The following is a 13023-nucleotide window of genomic DNA, read 5'->3' as shown; positions in this document are numbered from 1 at the left end:
CTGAGAAGTACAAAGAAAAGGACCCTGCATCTAATCCTAATAGAAAATCATTGTAGACCAGAATGAAAAGCAGTAGATTGCTGTGTGTTTATAGATACATTGTTTCCAAGTGTGATAAAAGCTGATCTTTTTGTGGTGGTACTTCCTTTGATCTTACTTTTCTGTTAGGAACTAATAAGAACTCCTTTCATGGACAGATTTTGTATGTAGGAAGATGTACCAAGATTGTGTGCGGTATAATTGGAAATAGGCTAAATATAACTCTGCAAACTTTATTTGTAGACCACAGCTCTCTGTAATTTTTTGAGCTTTAGTTAGTTGTTAATTTCTTTAAGATACAGAAGAAGAAATAGAATAAATAAGAAAAAGTTATTTTAACACTTAAATCTGTTTTTAGTTCCAGCCCTGCAGTGGCTTGTGTCAGTTAATTTAACGTGGACCTCAATATTTTATTTCGCAAATGGGGCAGTGTCTGTCTGCTTGTGGGGTCAAATGCAAGGGCGAATATAAATGCTTTTGGCCTATTTTTCTGGGTATACTTTAAGCAAGGTAGGCATTTGCAACAGAGTCCTAATTTGCTAGAAAGCTTGGAGTTTGAAGCCAGAGAATTAAGAAGTTGAATAGAGTTCTGCTTTATGTGTTGTTGGATATTGTCTCTATGAAAGCATCCCTATGGCAAGCACCGGGATCCCATATGGGCACCAGTTCATGTCCCAGCTGCTCCAGTTTACCTATAGCTCTCAGCTTTTGGCATGGGAAAGCAGCGGAGGATGGCCTGAGGTCTTGGAACCCTGCATCCACATGGAACACCTGTAAGAAGTTCCTGGCTCCTGGCTTTGGATCAGCTCAGCTCTGGCCATCGTGGCCATTTAGGAAGCTAACCTGTGGATGGAAGTTCTTTCTCTGTTTCTCCTTCTCTCTGTAAATCTGATCTGCCTTTCCAATAAAAATAAATTAATTCAAAAAGAAATACGGACAATATCAGTTACATACAATTTCTCTAAAAATGTAAGCAGAAATAGAGAAATATTTAGAGACCGATTTCATTCATGCTAATTAAAAGCTCTAAATGGAAGCTTTAAGTAAATCTTTAGGAAAAAAAGTGTCCTCTTGCCTTTTCTTTATGGGACCTCTTTTTAGACCACTGGCTTTGCTGAAGATTGAATATTTTACTGTTAAATTTTTAAAGATTTATTTATTTTTATTTGAAAGGCAAGTTTTTACAGGGAGAGAAGGAGAAACAGAGAGAGGTCTTCCATCCGCTGGTTCACTCTCCAAAGTATATAATGGCCAGAGCTGAGCTGATCCGAAGTTAAGAACCAGGAGCTTCTTCCTGGTTCCCCACCTGGAGATCCTGTCCCAGTACCTCAGGGCATCCTACACTGTTTCTCACACCACAAGCAGGGAGCTGGATGGGAATTGGAGCAGCTGGGGCATGAACTGGCACCCAACTGGGATGCTGGTTCTTGCAGGTAGGATATTAGCTTGCTATGCCACTATACTGGCCCATATTTAATATAACTATTTGGGGGAAAATGTGGTTGCTATAATGTTATTAATAGAAAATGCTGTCAGTGGAAATTACAAGAAAGTATTAAAGCAAGGCATCCAACCGAAAAGGCTACTTTTGGGGGCTGGTGCTGTGACATCACAGGCTAAGCCTCCGCCTGTGATGCTGATATTCCCTATGGCTACAGGTTCATGTTTGGCTATTCCACTTTTGGCCCAGCTCTCTGCTCGCACCTTGAAAAAGCAGTAGAGGTTGACTCAAGTCCCTGGGCCGCTACAGGCACATGGGAGACTTGGAGGGGGGTTCTGGCTCCTGGCTGCAGCTTGGCTTATCTCTCTGTGTCTCCCTAACATTGCCTTTCAAATAAAAAGTAGATATTTTAGAAAGACTATGTGTATCTTCCCAGAGAATTGAGCCATTGCTTGAGAAAAGACAGAGGTTCCTTATATTGAAGAGCAATTTATCATAGACATTTACATGGGAAATCAGCCAATAATTTTATAATTAATAGAAAACAGGAGACGAAAATGGAGCCTTTTGTATGCAAGTTTGGCTTTACCAGATGTTGAGTTTTATTATTATTGTTATTTCTTGCAATGGTGGCTAGATAAAGATGATGACTTGTGAGATCTGCTCTGTGTGTTTTTAGAGCAGTGCTACAAAGGTTTACTGGAAGTGACAGGAGTAAGTCCATGTTTAGGCTAACACAGCACAGTTAATGTTCTTGTCTATGCACGTATATCAGAGGCTGCACATATTGTGTAAGAATAATTACCAAATGTTCCGGGGGCGGTGAGTCTATTTCTTCAACATGAGAATTGATGAGGTTGTTAAATTAGGTTTTGTTGGAGTCATAACAGTTTATTTCACTAAGCTATTTATTGGATAAATATTGTCACTGATTTTCATCAACTTCAAAGAGGTATTATTTATTCAAGGAGAAGTGTTAGGAGTTTATTGCAGGACATATTCATTTTTTTTTCCCTTTCTGCAGTGTTTTCTTCCCTGTTGATTCAGATGAAGTCATGATTTTTAAATGTCAGTGGATCTGATGAAGTGCAGGCATTGAAACATGGGTTTTACTGGAAAGCCAGCTTTGGGGCTAGGGTCTTCAGGAGCTGGGTGCCACATGTTTTGGGGCACAACAGAAGAGCTTCAGTGTTTGAGTGTGCCATATGTGGGTAGGGGGCTATCTGCTTTGTTAGAGAAACTGAAGCCATGAACTGTTAGGTTTATTTTTGTTGTTTGTAGTTTGTACATGTATATGGTGCTTTTTTTTTCAATTTGTCATTTAAAAAAATATAGAATGCTTCACAAATTTGTGTATCATCCTTGCTCAGGGGCCATGCTAATCTTTGTTGTTTTGTTCCAATTTTATTATATATGCTGCTGAAGTGAGCACTGCTTGTCATTATTATATAGAACCTATCTAGTCCTTCATAGCTATTATGTGAGATCGAAAGTCACAGAGTCATGCCAGACAATGGTTTATATGACAAACTGTGACTGTTTGAGGCTAGAAAGAAACTTCACTCACTATAAATTTTTATTTGAATTTCACATATTATATATGTAGGTATATAGGCATATATTATATATATATGTATGTATATGTGTATATGTGTGTGTGTATATATATATTATGTGTATGTATATATATTGCTTGTGCAGGTGAGTTATTACAACTATTTTGCCTTCACATTCTGTTAACACCTACACGTTACTTTACTAAGCAACAAAAGAATTCACATCACTCAAATCAAGACGTAAGAGAGCTACTCTAGGTGAGAGGAAAGCAGTGGGTAACCTACTACCTTCAACCTGCCGTGTTCTGCAGGTTATTTTATATTTCTTTAAAAGGGAGAGAGAGACAGAGAATAAGAGAGAGAGAGAGAGAGAGAGAGAGAGAAAGGCTGGGGCTTTTTATCTGCTAGTACTCCCTCAAATTGTTGCAGTAGCTGGGGCTGGGTCAGGTCAAAACCAGGAACCAGTAATTCTACTCAAGTCTCCTACCTAGGTAGCAGGGATCAAAGTCTTTCCGCCATCACCTGCTGCCTCTGGGTGCAAATGACTGGGAAGCTGGGATTGAATGAAGTGCCTCACACATTACAGGCGCTCTGGCCTGGGATGTTGGCTTGTGAAGCAGTAACTGACAGAAACCCCCATCCAAGCATATAATTTGAGGTTATGCAGTTTGTTAGGAATGTTTTTCTCAGCCAATGTGCGAATGCTCTTTAGAAATAGATTTTAATAAAGACCAATGTGAGAAAGCAATGCAGTATAGCAGAAAATTGAGAGCTGATTTTCCTGGATTTGAGTATGAAGATGGATTCCCACTGATACGTGGTCTTGGGTGAGCTCCTTGGCTCTGTCTGGTCTGCTCTCCTTAGAAAGGGGGACACCAATAGCTCAACAGGGAGTCGGGAAGAGTAAATGAAATTCTAGGCATATAGGGCCCAATGCATCATTTGGCATATCATAGCTTACTTCAAAATGTATTTATTGGACAGAGAGGTAGTGAGAGATGGAGAGAGAAAAAGAACTGTCACCTGCTTGTTCACTTCTTTTTTTTTTAAGATTTAATTATTTTTATTGGGGAGTCAGATTTACAGAGAAAAGGAGAGACAGAAAGGAAGATTCTGCATTCACTGGTTCACTCCCCAAGTGGCCATAATGACTGTAGTTGATCCAAAGCCAGGAGCCAGGAGCCTTCTCTGGATTTCCCACATGGGTACAGGGTCCCAAGGCCAGGGCTGTCTTTAACTGCTTTCCCAGGCCACAAGCAGGGAGCTGGAAGGGAATTGGAGCACCCAGGGCATGAACTGGTGCCCGTATGGGATCCCGAAACATGCAAGGCAAGGACTTTAGCCACTAGGCCCACGTGTTGGGCCCTTGTTCACTTGTAAGTTGTATGGAAGGACTGGGACTGTGTTAGGATATCAATACAGAGTCCCCATGTGTGTAACAGGAATCCAATTATTTGAAGCCATCACCACTGTCTTCCAGAGTCTGCTCTGGAATCAGCAACTGAAGTCAGCAACTGGAATTGGGTATTAAACTTAGCTGTTCTGATATGGGACCTCTGTGTCTTAACCAGCAACTTAAGAGCTAGTCCAGATGCTCACCTCCAATAGCTACTTGTTTAGTGTAGGTCTTCAATAATTTGCTTTTCCTTCTGTAGATGTTTGGCCATTGAATTCATCATATTGAATCTGTTGAACTGTTCTTGTGACTCATTATATTTCTAGCAATGATGCACATGGATTTTTTTTTTTTCTTTTTGAGAATTGTAAACTTCCATAGAGTTTCATGGAAAAGTAATCTCTGTGGTTTTGCTCGTTCATTCTTTCAGCATCTGTCAATACTATTATATACCAGCTTCCTGAGTTCTAAATGCTCCTGTCAAATCAACAGAGATCAAAAGATATGGTGGAAATTCCTACAGAATTTAAAATTCCAGAGAAGGAGCGTTGCTTGTTTGAATCAGGTCAGCCCTTAACCCTTCGAGAAGTGCGCTAGGGTTTTTGTTTTTGCTCTTTAGTTATGTCTCATTTCTGATATTTAATCTGGATGCCCCTGAATATTTGCTTAGCTTATTTGAGGACTTTTGGTTTTGAAGATTACCTTTTTAAAAGATGCATTCATGGATCTATTTGGAATATAGAGTTACAGAGAGAAGGAGGAAGAGACCGGGAGAGAGAGTTGTCCTACCTGCTGGTTTACTTCCCTCATACCCAGTATGGTTAGGACTGGGGTCATGCTGAAGCCAGGAGCCAGGAGCTTCTTCCGAGTCTCCCACGTTGGTGGCAGAGGCCCAACTGCTTAAACCATCTTCTGCTGCTTTCTCAGTGTGTCAACAGAAAGCTGGGTCAGAAGTGTCACATTTGGGAAGACCTGTGCCCATTTGCGATGCTGGCCTTGCAGGCAGCAGCTTGATGTGCTGTGCCTCAGCACCAGCTCCTTGGAGGGTATCTTCAATCAGAATCTCTGTTCTTTGGTTTATTAGAATAGCATTGAACTCCCTCTCTCTCACTTTTGTTCATTGCTGTTCCTTTCTACCCCAAAATGAGCATGTCGTGATCCGCAGCTGGCTCAGTGGATATGGCGGGTTGGTGGTTCTTATGACTTTCCTAACAACTGCTCTCCCAAGTGCTTGTTGACCTTCTAGTATGAGATAGTCCCTTGTTGACAAGGGGAAGTCTCTGATGACATCAGATGTGATGATGCAGCTATGTTACTGGATGGTTGTGTGGTACAGCACAGTTGAAAAGAGGAGCGAGTTCTGAGAATGGAGAAAAGGGGAAGATAACTTCTACCTGCTGTTTGTCACAATATTTTTGCCTGTGGGTGATAGGAAATGAGTTTCAACTCGTAGGAGTTTGTTGCTTGTAACTGAAATGCATGCATAGAGATCCCGGCCTTTTGGGTTGATGCACTCATGAGCAATGCCGACAGATAGCCAGCTTCTTCTGGTTTGCTCTGTTATTTTGTTGGCTGACGTGTGTCCTTGTGATTCTTCGTCTCCCGGGGAAGACGGATGTGAACATGTTGGTTTCATGAGAACGACTTTCTCAGAACCTCTCTTGCAGTACAGTGCTCAAAACTGAGTCCTATGTCTCCTCTTTGCAGCAGGATAGTCTGGGAAACAATTCATTTTAGCCTAATGTCTGACCTCTCCAAGGCAAGTGAGGTTATGAATATGAGATAAAGAAATAGCCATAATTGCCATAATTGGGTCTTTTAATTTTGAGACCTCTAATGGGCTTAGTGTTAGGTTTTCTGATTTGAAAAGTGTAGCTAACTTATTCATTAATTTAACAAATATCTATTAAAGCCATAAAGTCCAATGAAATAGATTACCAATGTAATAAAAATCAGGCCTCAAATTATAGTACATGAATTAAAACTTTCTGAGTTTGGATGTAAGCTAACAGTGTTTTCTCTCAGCTTCTCCTAAAGCTGAGTTGTTCTGGGTTTCCCATAAGACTCCCTTTTCCAGCTTTTATATGCCTGCCCATTAAATCAGACAAATTTCCTTTTCAGGGTTTGGCATTGTTTTTATTGGAAAAGAAATAGATTGTTTTAGGCCAGGAAAAAGAGAGAGAGAGAGAGAGAGAGAGAGAGAGAGAGAGAGAGAGCGAGCGCCATGAGCTACTTTCTTCCCTGGCTCCTGCCCCGCCCCTCCTCCCTTTCTTCCTTCCTGTATCTCAGTAATGAATCTTGGCCATATTCTGTTCACAAGCTTGTCCTTGTCCTTGCTTATTTTTGAAGCCACTTGCCATAGCTTTACACATGGTCTTTCCCCAAACTGTGACATAAAGTCTTTTTGATTTTGTGCCCAGGGTCAGGTTTCTAGAAGTGGTATCTGGAAGGATCAGTCTGTTAAATTCTGAGGCTGTGAGGCTGAATATACTTGGTGTGTGACTCTCCCTGCTTACTGTGAAAGCTGAGCTTCAGCCTCGCATGACCCCATTTGTCTTTTTCAGATGTTAGCCAAAATTAGCCGCACGATCCATGGAGTACTCACTTTTGGCCGTTTCCCAATGACAGATCACTCAACTAACTTCAGGAGGCTACTGATGTGAGAATTCCTTTCCGTGATTCCAAAGCCTGCAGCGGAACAACTACCTTTCTTTCAAAAGTGCCTTTTTGTATTTCTTATTTGAAAAAGCTATTGTACATGAGCTAGATCATACACACATTAATGATTATTCATTTTTCCACATATATTAGTCAAAGGTATGTTTAATGCCTAATAATTTCTGATCAGCATGAGAGAACCATGTATCTCAAAATGGAGATACTTGAAATGTAATAGTAAAAAAGCTTTATTATAAGTCCATGTATATTTATTATTTGGCTTTTGAAAAACTGAACGCCATTACTATGATGCTGATAAAACCACACCAAGACACTATTCGTGTTTTCTGGCATAATTTTCTGTTTTTTAAAGCTTTTGCTCAAAATAGTTCCTACTTTTTCCTTTTATTCTGAAGGGTATTTGGAAAAGAGAAAGTTTATGATATTTGCAATCTGTGTAGTTCTGTTGTTTATATTTTCACTAATAAATTACCTTGGGTTTTAAACTGTGATGAAAAAGTGTAAATGAACATAAAGGTAAGTGAGTATCACAATCAACCTCCCTGTGGCCATGATTAAACTACTGTGAAATCATGGCCACTTTAGTTTTATCCTGCACTCTTCCCCAGGAGTGAGTCCTTCCAAATCCTAGATGCTGCATGAGGTCTGTTGCCAGGTTACAAGCTACAGGTCTGCGGGTAACCCCACTCATGTAACTTTGCTGTGAATGATCGTTGGCTCAATGTGTTTGTGAAGTTCTTTGTTTTTGTATAGATCACCAGTCTTGCCTTTTTTTGGTAGAGCTTGCCTACAACTGTGTTCTCCAAAAGTGGAATGGGCCTGATGCTCTTACTATACACTGCGCTGTAAACAGTGCGTGGGGGAGTGGGGGCTAAAGCAACAACTGGCTGGCGTCTGACATGTGGAAGAAAGGCCCCAGAGACTTCCTGTGGGGAGTCCATGTACAGGAGTGGTGTGGCTTTGAGGGAGAGAGCCTGTGGAGCCAGACGCTGTGAAGTAGGGAGGAACTCAGACCTGGCTGCTTGCAGACATGGGAAAAGCTTCAGGATTCATGCTCTTCTCGGTAACAGATTATGAGAATTTGTTATTTAAAGTTTGGAAGGAACTTCACTTATCTGGAAGAAGGTGGCAACTGCAACCTGTACATCTACTGTAGGAGTTCCCACTTGGTGTACGAGGGAAGGGAGGTCCTTGCAGTGTCATCTCTGAGTCTACGTGTTGGAAGTTATTTCAAATCCCTGAGTCTCTTCTGGGTCGGAATCTTGGTCTTTATCTCTGGATGTATACATGATTATTTCCCTTGGAAATTAAGTTACTTTACAGATGGAACCTATCAGAGGCAGTATTACATTATCATGGACATTATTTCATTTGTTATTTTAATTAGATTTACCTATAAGCAGTTTATAACAGTGGAAGATTAACTTATATTAAACTAAATCAGTTACTTCCTTATTTGGATTTGACTCTTTAAGGTATTTTTGAATAGGACTGCAAATTATTAAATAAAGGTTTACATTTCCCTCCTTGAATTCTTTCTTCCAATTTTTTTTTTTTTTTTGCTTCGCAGATGACAGGGAACTAAATGCATTAATCATAGAGAAAGAGGAAAATCTTTGCTAAATCTCATGATTTGAAAGGAACTGCTGAGCATGGTATAAGTGTTGAGTTATAAAAACAAGCTTTTAGGAAATCCAAATGATTAGATGTGGTTATCTTTGAAGCTGGAGTGGCAGTTGAACTTGATGGTGATATATGTGTATATTTTACATCTGAGGCCAGAAATACATGGAACAAATTTCACTTCCAGGCACTAGGAAAGTTACTTTTTCTTATTTCTCAAATGTTTATGCAAAGACCCTCTTGGGAATGAAGACCCACATATCTGCAAGGTAGCAAAATTCTTAAGGAGAGGACTCTGACTTGTGTGGGTGGCAGAGCCCAGGAGGCTTTGGGAGATTGTGAAAGCTGCAAAGACTGCTCAGCTCTCCCCGTTTGCCTGTGTGACATTTTGTAGCTCTCTACTAAGAGGAACTAGGCATGCTTATGAAGTGTTACTGAGTTACAAAGAGCTTTTTACTATAGTTTATTTCATTAATCATAGAAATTAAAGCAGTCAGTTCAGTGGCTGGTAATCTTTACTGACATTAGAAACAGGTTTCCATAGTCAAGGTGGTTGCTTTAGAGCAGGGATGGGAGACTTCCCGCCCAGCGGCCCTCTGAGGCCTGCAAAGTCATTTGGTCTGACATCGCCAGGGAACTCTGTAGGGACTCAAAACTTCAATCTACAGCAGGCTAATTTTAAGCTGATACATTTTAAGCCCACTAGTGATGGCACAGAAAGGATTCCGTACCGCTACTCAAAAACATACGGGAGACATCTAAATCAGTTCAGGATTGAGCCAAGATAGGGCTAGAGTATTCCTGAACTGAAGAAATACCCACATGTTTGTTTTTATCAGATTCATTAGATTGAGTTATTCAGGAAGAACTTCCTTTTAAAATACTTTTGTCTATTTCCTATATGCTGGATTAATTAGGTTTAGTCTTTTTTATTTATTTTTAATTTTATTTTTAAATTTCAATATCTAATTATTTTTTAACCTGGTTCAATGTGATTTGTAGATACAATTTTAAGAACACAGTGATGATTTCCCTTCCCGTTTCCTCAACCTTCCATCCCTCTCCTGGTTTTTTTTTCTTTTGGGATAACATATTTCAAAATTTGGATTTTCTTCAAGTAAAAACCAAAAGGACACCAGTGGGAATAGAGAAAGTGGTTATGAATAATTATTGAATGGAAAATGACCATTTCATCCATCTATAATAAATTATAAAGTAAGCACAAATTATTAAAACTATATAACATTCTGTTTTTTTTTTTTTTTTACAGATTTGTTTGTTTTTCCTTTGAAAGTCAGTTACAGACAGAGGAGAGACATCCTTCCATCCATTGGTTCCCTCCTCAAATGACTGCAAAAGCCAGAGCTGGGCTGGTCCAAAGCAGGGAGCCACAGCTCAAATATTCAGTAGCCACATATGGTTAGAGGTTACATACTAGAGATGTAGCACATAGAATATTCTCATGTGTCATAGTAGTTCTTAGTATGCATGCAGAAAAGACAACTGCTGTTCTGGAACCTTCCCCTCCCCACCACCTCTCGTGACAGTCATGTCCACTGGCAGCAGAAGCATGTGTGCCAGTGTGGGCTGTGAGCATTTTGCCATGTGTAGGGTAGAAAGGTTTCATGGTGGGGCTGCCTCACATCTGACCCCCTATGCTGCATTTGAGGGAATCATTGTTGGATAACGCTGGCTGGGTGACTGTGCCCTGTTCCTCTTCACTTTCTAAACATAAAGATCCACGTGTCTGTTATTTTTTTTTTTCTGACCTCTGCCAGCTGATGGAGCTTCCAGTTTGCCAGACTGGGTCTTGGGAGCGATGACTCAGACTCAGACATGGGGTCAGAGTCCACCCTTCCCTGGCACAGCAGCAGTGTAGAGCCAGTTGCCATCTGCAGTGCCAATGGTGCAGGAAGTTGACTCTTGAGAACCGAAAGGGACAGTCTTACAAAGACAGCTTCTCCCTGTGTGTAGGGAGCCTCGGCTAGCAGCTTCCAGTCTACAGGCTTCACTCCTCCCCCATACAGAGTGATAGCAGGAAATCAAAACGGGAGAAATTGTATGATTTGTGGTCCCCAGAATTATGCGTAATGTAAATATGACTTTCTGATAGTCTTTTAGGAAAAGGCAAATACAATACTCATTTTAGCACTATTTCAAACACCCCATCATCCTATTGATGATGACATCCCAATGATGATAAAGCGTTCTTGTTTTCAGGAGTCATGTTTATGATTCTCTTTCTTATACTCAGAACCTAATCAGAACTGTTGTTGGCGAACCATCCTATGCTGTTTGTGCCTACCAGCTACAGTGATCAGTTTGACTTTTGTTTTCCAGAACAGTAGACAGACATATTGTGTTGTGTTTGTTTTCAGAATTTGTCAGCATATTGTCTGTTCCTCTTGTGTGCTGATTGCCCACTTTAATGCCCCAGCAGCTGTGTGGGCAGCTGTGTCATCTGCACGGTGCCACAGCTTCTCCTGCAGAGAGCCGCATGTGTTCTCCGTTTGGGAATTTCTGCTACCAAGCATGCTTTTGACACGAGTAGTCTACCCAACACCCGAGGTGTAATCTCTAGGCTGCCTGTTTCTTCCTATTGTGTGAGAAGTGTGAGAGGATTCCCTGACAATGGAACCACCAGCCCAGGGAAAAAGATGACCAGTTGTCCATCTGAGCCTATGTCCAGCCTTCTGTAGAAAAGACATACTGTTGTGAAGCAGCCATACCATCAGGGAGAACAGTGGGGCAGCCTCCACTGGTAGCCAGCTGAACTGCATGGCTTGTTCCCACCAATGGAAGCTGATCAGAGTGATGTGTGTCAAAGCTGGGACCAGGCTGCTACGGCCTAGGCTGTATCTTTCAGCTCTGGCTTGGTGTAGGTGTCTGTGAGGCCCATGTGAATGCTAGGAGTCAGGATTGAGAGGACTTTGTTCGAAGCTGTTTCATGATTTAGGTACACCATGTGTTACCTAAATACAGCACCCTTGATGATCACAATTGCATTCTTTGGCCATGAATGGCTCAAAACTGGGACTGCATTTGGTGAAATCCATTACTGGGAAATTTAGCTTTGCCCTTTGGACATCCTGTTAAGATGGATATTTATTTATTTTTATTGGAAAGGCAGATTTGTGGAGAGAAGGAGAAACAGAGAGAAAGATCTTTATCCACTGGTTCACTCCCCAAATGGCCACAGCAGCCAGAGCTGTGCCAATCCAAAACCAGGAGCCAGGAACTTTTGGATCTTCCATGTGGATGCAGAGTCCCAAGGTTTTGGGCCATCCTCCTCTGATTTCCCAGACCACAGCAGGAAGATAAAGGGAAGTGGAGCAGCTGGAACATGAACTAGTGCCCAATGGGATCCTGGCACTTGGAGGTGGAGGATTAGCCAGTTGAGCTCTCTGTTTCTCCTTTTCTCCAGGCCCAGGCCATTTATCTTATGGGACTATGTCTGTATGTATAGGTATTCACTATGTGTGGTCTGTTGTGGGCTCTCACTGTGTGATTTGAAGCTTGGCAGCTGGAAGGATGTTAACGTCATTTCTGAAGTGGGAAGACTGCTTCACAGGAGGCGCCGATGGGAAGCTCAGGGGTTGGCTTTGTGTCTTTGTAAGAGGATAGTCACATTAGACACACAAGAAGGTGGATAAACCCTGGAGTCGGTTTAAGACTGAAATTCAGAGTTTTGGGCTGAAGGTGTTTAAATGTGGAATTCAAAGTCTGGATAAGACCGTTCAAGAAGCAAAAACAGCCGGTTGAGTGCAATGCATTAAGTCACATCTTGGGATGCATTTATTCTTTTCTTAAACTTTTTTTTTCTGTTTAATTGAAAGGCAGATTTAGACAGAGAGATTGTCCTTCTGCTGTTTCACTTCTCAAATGGTCCCAACGGTCGTTGCTTAGCTGATCTGAAGCCAGAAGCCAGGAGCTTCCTCTGGGTCTCTTACATGGTTGCAGGAGGCCAAGAACCTGAGCCATTCAATTCTACTACTTTCCCAGACTATAAGCAGGGAGCCGGATCAGAAATGGGTCAGCTAGGACATGAAATGGCACCCTTATGGGATTCAGCTCTGCGGGCGGAGGTTTAGCGCACTACATCACAGTGCTGACTCTGTTTTTGTTGTTGTTGTTGTTGTTTTATTTTGTTTTGTTTTAAAGATTTATTTTACTTTACTTGGAAGTCAAAGTTACAGAGAGAGAGAGTGAGGGTGAGAGAGATCTATCCTCTCTTTTATTTCCTTAATGGCCGTGATGATTAGAACTTGGCTAATCTGAAGCCAGGAACT

General features: G+C 41.3%; 1 protein-coding gene and 1 non-coding gene across 3 annotated transcripts in view; one reads left to right on the top strand and one right to left on the bottom strand.

Moving 5' to 3' along the window:
* PLCB4 (phospholipase C beta 4) overlaps nucleotides 1-13023 on the top strand; it is a 350035-nt gene that overhangs the window by 19913 nt on the left and 317099 nt on the right. The gene's annotated exons all lie outside the window — the stretch shown is intronic.
* LOC118760219 (U6 spliceosomal RNA) lies at nucleotides 2806-2912 on the bottom strand. The gene has a single exon (XR_004996655.1). It is a non-coding gene; the product is annotated as a U6 spliceosomal RNA (small nuclear RNA).

Source organism: Ochotona princeps, chromosome 22 (genome assembly GCF_030435755.1).
Source record: "Ochotona princeps isolate mOchPri1 chromosome 22, mOchPri1.hap1, whole genome shotgun sequence".
Lineage (NCBI taxonomy): Eukaryota > Metazoa > Chordata > Mammalia > Lagomorpha > Ochotonidae > Ochotona > Ochotona princeps.
This window is presented reverse-complemented; position numbering and strand designations above follow the sequence as displayed.